Raw genomic sequence first — 8087 nt, forward strand, 5'->3', positions numbered from 1 at the left:
GAATAATAATTTGAATATTAACAAGAAGCCCAGGGGCTTGAAGATTTCCGCCATTAGCCTAAAAGATTTTATAATTTGAAGTTGATCTTGAAAACGGAGAATTATGGGGTAAACAAACATTGAGTATTCTCAATTATTATTGTAAAGGGCCTGATACACTTGTACAATATCACTGAAATATAACTTATAATATCAATATAATTTCTTAAAATATGTTTAAAATAGAGTTATAATTTCTTATAACTTCTTATAATATAGCTATAATATGTATAATTTCAACACCTGACATGTGCGTCATAACCTCATAATTTGCTGCATGGCTATAATATTTGAATAAAATCCAACGAGTTTGATTTTAATAATATTGTTGATGATCTGGTTTCGAATGCCTTTTGTTTGTGTGTCAATAGATCTATTATCTGCTAGCATTGTTGTGGCAACGATTTTATGAAACTAGTCGTTAGCCCGTGGAAAAATCCACGGGTTTGCCAGTCGCAGCTAAGCTACCATTTTGCGTGACAGACAGACGGACAGACAACTCAATAAATAAAAATAAAATTCATGAATAATTAATTAGTTCAGCTGAATATAGCTTTAGTTTACGTGCTTGAAAAATTGTACAGAAAGAAATGACGTAACATCAAAGATGGCGCATTATAAGACGATCTTCATTATGCTACACTGCACGAGCTTTAACTTTCGATAGCATATAAACTTTAAAATAAAGTTGTTCATTGGAAAATAATACAATCTGTTGCACTGTTAGGATTCCTATTGGCTTAAAATTCATTCTAGCCTCGTTCTCAGAAAAAATATTTAGCCTGGATAAGTTTTAGGCGGCCAGCCTAGCTGCGTTGTCTCTAACTATCTATCTATCTATCTATCTATCTATCTATCTATCTATCTATCTATCTATCTATCTATCTATCTATCTATCTATCTATCTATCTATCTATCTATCTATCTATCTATCTATCTATCTATCTATCTATCTATCTATCTATCTATCTATCTATCTATCTATCTATCTATCTATCTATCTATCTATCTATCTATCTATCTATCTATCTATCTATCTATCTATCTATCTATCTATCTATCTCTCTATCTATCTATCTATCTATCTATCTATCTATCTATCTATCTATCTATCTATCTATCTATCTATCTATCTATCTATCTATCTATCTATCTATCTATCTATCTATCTATCTATCTATCTATCTATCTATCTCCTCAGGCGATTTTAAAAATTCCGCCTTCGCTGACGGAAATCAATAAATAGGTATGTTTAATAGAAAGGAGGAGAGTGGGAGAGCGAAATTGTATTCACATAGTTTTTATTCACATTTAAGAAAGAAAAACTTAATCTATGAATAACATTCATTCCATCGACACAAGATCTGGTTTAAACGTGGTAGATTCTCTTTTCATTTGTTTCTGTTTTTTCTCAATTCTGTTGTTCTCAAACAAGGTAAAGATTTTCTAGGAGATACTTATGCTTAATGTTGCCATATCATGTTAAATACAAATATTGAATTTTTTTCTTCAGCGCACTTACGTAGCTACTTAAAAAAAAAGCTACTTAAAAGCCTGTGAGAACCAAGCCTAACGGTTTTTTAACAGCTGCTTGTAATCATTTAGTAAGTAAAACGACATCAACACATTATAAAGAGCGGGATAAATTTTCGGAATATATGTAACTTCTCGCGATGCAACCTTCAATATTATTAACTGCTGTTGGAACGGGCCTGTTGATGGTGTATCTTTTATGCTGGTGCTTTGTTATGCCTTTTACATTAGACTATAGCCACGATAATCATCATTATTTTATCACTACGGCAGAAGTAATATTTCTTCTTTTGTCAACCTTTGGTTCAATCTTCCTAATATCATCATTCTTCCTGCGTTCAAACATATCAGACCCAAATTTATACCTATTCGTGGTCATGGCGATAAGTGATTTGCAAGTGTCATGGTTAATGGGGACCGTTGGTACCTTTTATAGATACACGTCGTGGAATGATCAACTTGCCCATACAAGTTTGCGTAGGTTCTTTACATATACAGTGAAAATGCTTCGACTTATCTCAATTGGAAGTTTCACAGCCTACACGTTTTGTACAGCTTATCAATTAACGTTTCGACAGCCGATCATTAGCAAACTCATTAAAGTATTGACATTTATTTTACTGGTCATAATTTCTAACATATATGGTGGCGTTGGGTTATATTTATTTGAGAAAGACTTCGTTAAAGACAAAGGATTTTATGACGCCAGCATAAGCATGTTTGCACCAATGCTTGTTATGGTCATTTCCATGATCGTAGTCTCTTACTGGAGTACAAAAGAAAACAGATTAAACATTGTGTCAATTAATTTTAACGTTGTTTATGCTGTATTTACAATTTATGCATCGTTCCTTAGCGTTACTTTTACAGAATTACTATATAGAAAATATAACGTGCCAGACGAATTTTCGATAATGAGAATTTTGGTCAATAGAATATGTTGGACATTCTTTCTAACAAAACCTCTGATGTTTCCCCTTTTTGACATGAACTTCCGCAAAGTGTATCTAAAAATGCTTCATAAGATTTGTTGCGGAAACTGCAGAGCATCAAGTACTACCAATCGTGAGGACAGCTTAGATGAGGACACAAATATGGAACAGCAAGAAACCGTTACATTATCTTTGTTATCGTAACTGTTAAACTCAACCTCGATCCCAGGGCTCTTTTTTCTCCTTTTGATATAAGGACGGCCTTTCAAAAAGAGAAAAAAAGAGCCCTGGGATCGAGATTGTATTAAACTTTCATTTTATGGAAAGTGGGAAATGAAGAGACTTTTAAATAATTACGATATGTAAAAGATTTCTTTTCGGGTAGACTAGCTCGACATACTCAAGAGCAATTTTTTGAATCGCACTTGACCGATATATTTTGTTACAATGTCTCCTCTACAGGTTGGATAGCTTTTGTTATTTATATTTTTGATCCTTAAGACGTTATTAAACACTTTTATTAGGGAATGCACATTTCATTTACTTGTTTTGACTCCTTTAATGTGCTCTTAATGACTCCCTAAAGGAGGTCCTCATAGACACCGTACAAAAAACCTCTTTAAGTTTCATTATGTAAGGTTTTATCATGTTTTTGTGCCCCTAAATGAGAAAAAGTTTTCATATTTTGGCCACTTTTTAGCTAGACCGCCATACAAATCTATTTTACATAAATATTGTTCTCAGTTAATGTCAAGTGTTCATGCGCCCCTTTGAAAGTACACCTCCATAACTAAAAATTTGGGATATCAAGCAGCAATAGAAATAAAGGAATTAGCGACATTTCTAAAACATAAGGTAGATTGTGACTTCATATAGTGCTGCTATACGGAGTTTGGTTTAGCTATCCGGAGTCTGCCAACGAAAGTTCTTAAAGTGGAGATATTGCAATATATTACTGCTTAAAACTATTTCCGAAAAAAAATAAAAAATAATCACCATAAAGAACAAGTTAAAAAGACAAGCACGTCATTTTCCTATTTTTTATCCATCGTAAACCTACGAGGTCTATTGTAGTTATACGGAGTGTGGGAACATTTTTTTTTTTTTTTTATTATTATATATATTTCGCCAGTATAAACGTATGCATATATATAAATTACAATGCTAGTTAGAATATAATAACGGCAGGAGCAAGTAGAAGACACAACGTGTCTTATCATTAGTTTGATTGCAAAAAAAGGATTATGGTATACAGATTGTGAGTTACCGAGAGTATGTTATGCAGAATTCGCTATGAGGAGTATGCAGAATTTTCTATAAGTAGTATGCCATACGGAGTATGCTATACGGACTATGCCATACAGTGTATTCTATACGGAGTATGCCATACGGACTGTGACATGATTCATATACGAAGTATGCTATACGGAGTGTGACATGCTTACTATACTGAGTGTGACAGGCTTAGTATATGGAATGTGAGATGCTTAGTATACGGAGTGTGACATGCTTAGTATACGGAGTATGACATGCTTAATATACGAAGTATGCTATACAGAGTGTGACAGGCTTAGTATACGGAGTGTGACATGTTTGGTAGGAAAGAGTCATTGATTGTATGGTTAGTTTTATTGCATACAGAAACATACAAAACAAAGTTATAAAGCTTAGATTGATTATAATGGAAGCCAGAAAAATAAACTTCATACAAAACGCAAATAGTAAACTTCATCATATAGTTGGATTGTCGGTAACTCGAACACCGGTTAACTCAAACTTTTATTAGATGGAACTGTTATCTACGGTAATATCTACGGTAATTGGTACTCTGCGTGCCTGTCTCATATTTTAGACGTTTTTCTTCTTACACAAATTATTTGCTTGTTTTAGGCACAATTTTCTAAACTGGAATAGCACAGAGTAAATTTTTAATAAAAATGCTTAGTTTAGACTTCGAAGTTCATGCTGCATTCGCTAATGTCTAGCCAAACCAGTCTTGGCATTATACTCTCAAAGCTGTCTGCGCTGCTCGCGGCTTTAAGATATTTAAATATTTCCGTCTATACGGAGCAAACATGTCACTATACGAAGTTATACTCCGTATACGCATGCTTATACGGAGCCGTACTCCGTATAGCTGCACACTCTGAATGGAACAAGAACACAGCAACTTTCGGAAAAAAGGTAAAGGTAGTATTAATTAAAAAGTCATTTCAAAAAAAAGTTAAGCTGCGAAAGAAAATTCATGTTTTAGCTTTCCAATGTAAACGAGTTAATTGGGTTTTTTGGATTATGAGTATTTTTGAAAAAAAATAAGCTTTTGATGACGTCACAGAAAAGTGATGACATATTCCTCACCACCTCCCAGGATTACCTTTCGGAGCTACCGTTCGAAAATGAAGTCACCGTCATGGAATATACAACCGACTCGTTATTATTATTTTAAACTGGAGTACTTAGCAAATAAAAGACCTATTTAGAAACGTGCTTTACTTGGTTATTATAATATAAAAATGTTTATAAATGATACTTACAAAATTCTTCTTGAATTTATAATGTACGTGGATTAAGGCACAGTTGTCCGAATATTACGTAATGAACTCTTTTGAATTACATAGTAAATTAGCAGACCTTCCAACGTTTGTAAAAGAATGAGTTTGAACATATGTGAATCAGATAGCATAACAAGTAAATGGTCTCACAAAAATTTGATGGGACAATAATAAAAGGGGTGTTATTTTTTTTATCTAAAAACTAATTTTGTCTTTGCCAAATGTCTTAATTTTAATAAATATTTAGCCGCCCATCAATGGCGTATGGAAAGAACATCACAGTCGCTCAATATACTCTTATCAAAATTACACGTTTGAGTAATGTTAAAAAGTGACACGTAAAAATTAACACACTCAATATAATAATTATGCAAGCTCAGCACAATAATTATGCAACATTAGCACAATAATTATGCAAAACATTAACACGTGTAACCAGTTCAGTCCACTTTAGCTTCCATATCGGTAACTCTCTTGTTTAGAAATATTATATGGATTTCAGAAAAACAACCTATGAATACGAATCTTATAATTTATATTGATTTCTGAGAAAAAATATTGATCAAATTTTTGTTTAAAAAGGGTATTTCGCCTATACGCATGAGGGACATGGTTCATCTGTACTAAGTACCCAAAGTCACGATTAATTTTTCACGAAAACTTATTCCGCAAAACAAAATAATATTGATCGATTATTTTCCTTATGACATGGTAACAACTAGTTGTAAATTGTGTTTTATTTCCGCTAAAGTTGCAGTAAAGTATATTATATAAGTATATAGAAAAATATATTACATTATAATGTGTGTGCGCTTTATTTCATTTACGACATACTGTATACCTGTACTAAAGCGCTCCACCTATGTGTACCACAGTTTATGGCTCTTTTGCAAGGCGTTCAACGGCGGGTCACACAATTACTTATGTCTTAACCTATAAAGTACTAGCGGAACCCGCCGTTTAGACGCCGATTCTCGCCTAGTTTATACAAATTTCTAAGAAAAATTATCTATCAAAAGTTTTTTAAGTCTTACACGTTTTTTTAAACTCTCCGTGGTTGATTTATTAAAACAGGTTTCTCCAGTCATGGCACAAAGCCTTGTTTTTTGCTGTTATGTGCCTTGCATGGTATGGTGACATACTCAATGGAGCTATATTTGGCATAGCTAAAAAATAGCTAGCTAAAGCATAGCTAAATAAATAATTCTGAAAATGATGATGAAGTCATAATCTTATTCTGTTGGCACTTAAATACCATTTAGAGGCTTTAATTGGTCCAAAAAATATTTTTTAAATTGTTTTTAATAAAATATGTCTAGTGAAGAAAAACCCTTGAAAACGATGGTGTGAGGTGAAAATATGGATTTTTTATTCATGACTATATTGTTTTAGATATTTATCTCTTCAAAAATTGTCCCACTATCTCTGTAACCTTCAAAAGTAAATAATCCTACACATTCTTGTGATCAGTATTTCAAGCTCTACACATTAGGGATAACAGCGGAACAAACTCCTTAAAAACATATTTTTGTTTATATACTGCTTACGTGATGATGATTTTTCAACTATTGTATTTTATCCAAACTTTCCTTAAAATTGTGTGAATGTTAAATTCTATTTAAAGAAAGCATGCTGACGAAGCTAATTCAACAAACCTACGCTTTCAAAATAACAACACGTTTTAGCAAAAAATAAAGACTTTTAATTCGGGTTAATTAGACAGTTATTACTTTCTTGTCCAAAATAAATCCAATTTAATTATACAATCGTCAGCAAATTAGTTTTCTTGCAACCCACACTTTCGTTCAATCTTTTCTATAAAAACTATAAAATACCCATTCGTCTCAATCAGAATTAAATTCAGGTCAAGGAAAGAGAAAGAAAGTTCTAATTAAAAGTCAACATGAAGTTTTTTTCTAAGTCAGGTACAAAGAATTATTTAGCCAAATATTTTATTGTGTTAACAGTCAACTTTCATATGAGTTACACGACTGTAAAATATATGTTTATATTTAATTGATTTCTTATTTTCTTTTTCAGGCACAAAGCAAACAAAATCATCCTCAACATCACAACAAAAACAACAAACTGCGGTTAAAGTAAAATGCGTTACCATCGTTAAGTCATCTGGAAAACAATTTAAACTAAAGTGAGAGAATTAATATGTTGAAAATGATTGGAAAGATATTTTGAGGAAGACAGCATCTGTTTTTATTTCCTCTTCCATAGCACTGCTGGAGTAGCAACAATAAATTGCACCATATAAAACCGCTTACTGTTAATTGACCGCCTGCGAGTTTGTTTACGACACAAGATTGAAAGAGTACGGAAGATTTTATTCCAATCAATTACCCAAAACATTTACATACTACACAACAACAACAACAACAACAACAACAACAACAACAACAACAACAACAACAACAACAACAACAACAACAACAACAACAACAACAACAACAACAATATATTACGTTTTACGAAACATTGTAGCAATGATAAATTCTTATGTAATGGTGATACACTGCTACAAATTAACATCTTGTTTATCGTTGTGTTGTCTTCGCCTTAATGTACATCTGAGTTAGTTTTGTTTTACTTATTTAGCATTCAAATTGTATCCTACTTACTTGGACAAGATTTTTTACTATTTTTTCATTGTGTTTTAAAACTGAGAATTATAGGTTATAAGTTAATTTTTTTAACATAACAAACATTGTAAAATTAAGTCTTTAAAAATAGGCGTAACTTGAATGTCCTAACAAGTTTACTGTACTTTCATCTCCCAAATAAATCATTTTATACATTAACATCTACAAAGACAAATGCATTACTAATTCAACTATTCTTTCGATAACTTTGACAAGGGCAGTAGATAAAACTGTATAGAATCTTTTTTGATTCAGTTTTCACAATTACCATTACATAATGAAAAACATTTATATATAAGGAGAATATAAGGAGAATATAAGGAGATCGAAATAGACAGGAATGTATTTGCAATTACAGGGATCAGAATTGATGTCACAAT

General features: G+C 32.1%; 1 long non-coding RNA gene across 1 annotated transcript; it reads left to right on the top strand.

Annotated features, from left to right (window-relative positions):
* The first annotated feature begins 6586 nt into the window (after positions 1–6586).
* LOC130649136 (uncharacterized) lies at positions 6587–7709 on the top strand. The gene is made up of 2 exons (XR_008983006.1): positions 6587–6981; positions 7097–7709. It is a non-coding gene; the product is annotated as an uncharacterized LOC130649136 (long non-coding RNA).
* Positions 7710–8087: the final 378 nt, after the last annotated feature.

Source organism: Hydractinia symbiolongicarpus, chromosome 7 (assembly GCF_029227915.1).
Source record: "Hydractinia symbiolongicarpus strain clone_291-10 chromosome 7, HSymV2.1, whole genome shotgun sequence".
Classification (NCBI taxonomy): domain Eukaryota; kingdom Metazoa; phylum Cnidaria; class Hydrozoa; order Anthoathecata; family Hydractiniidae; genus Hydractinia; species Hydractinia symbiolongicarpus.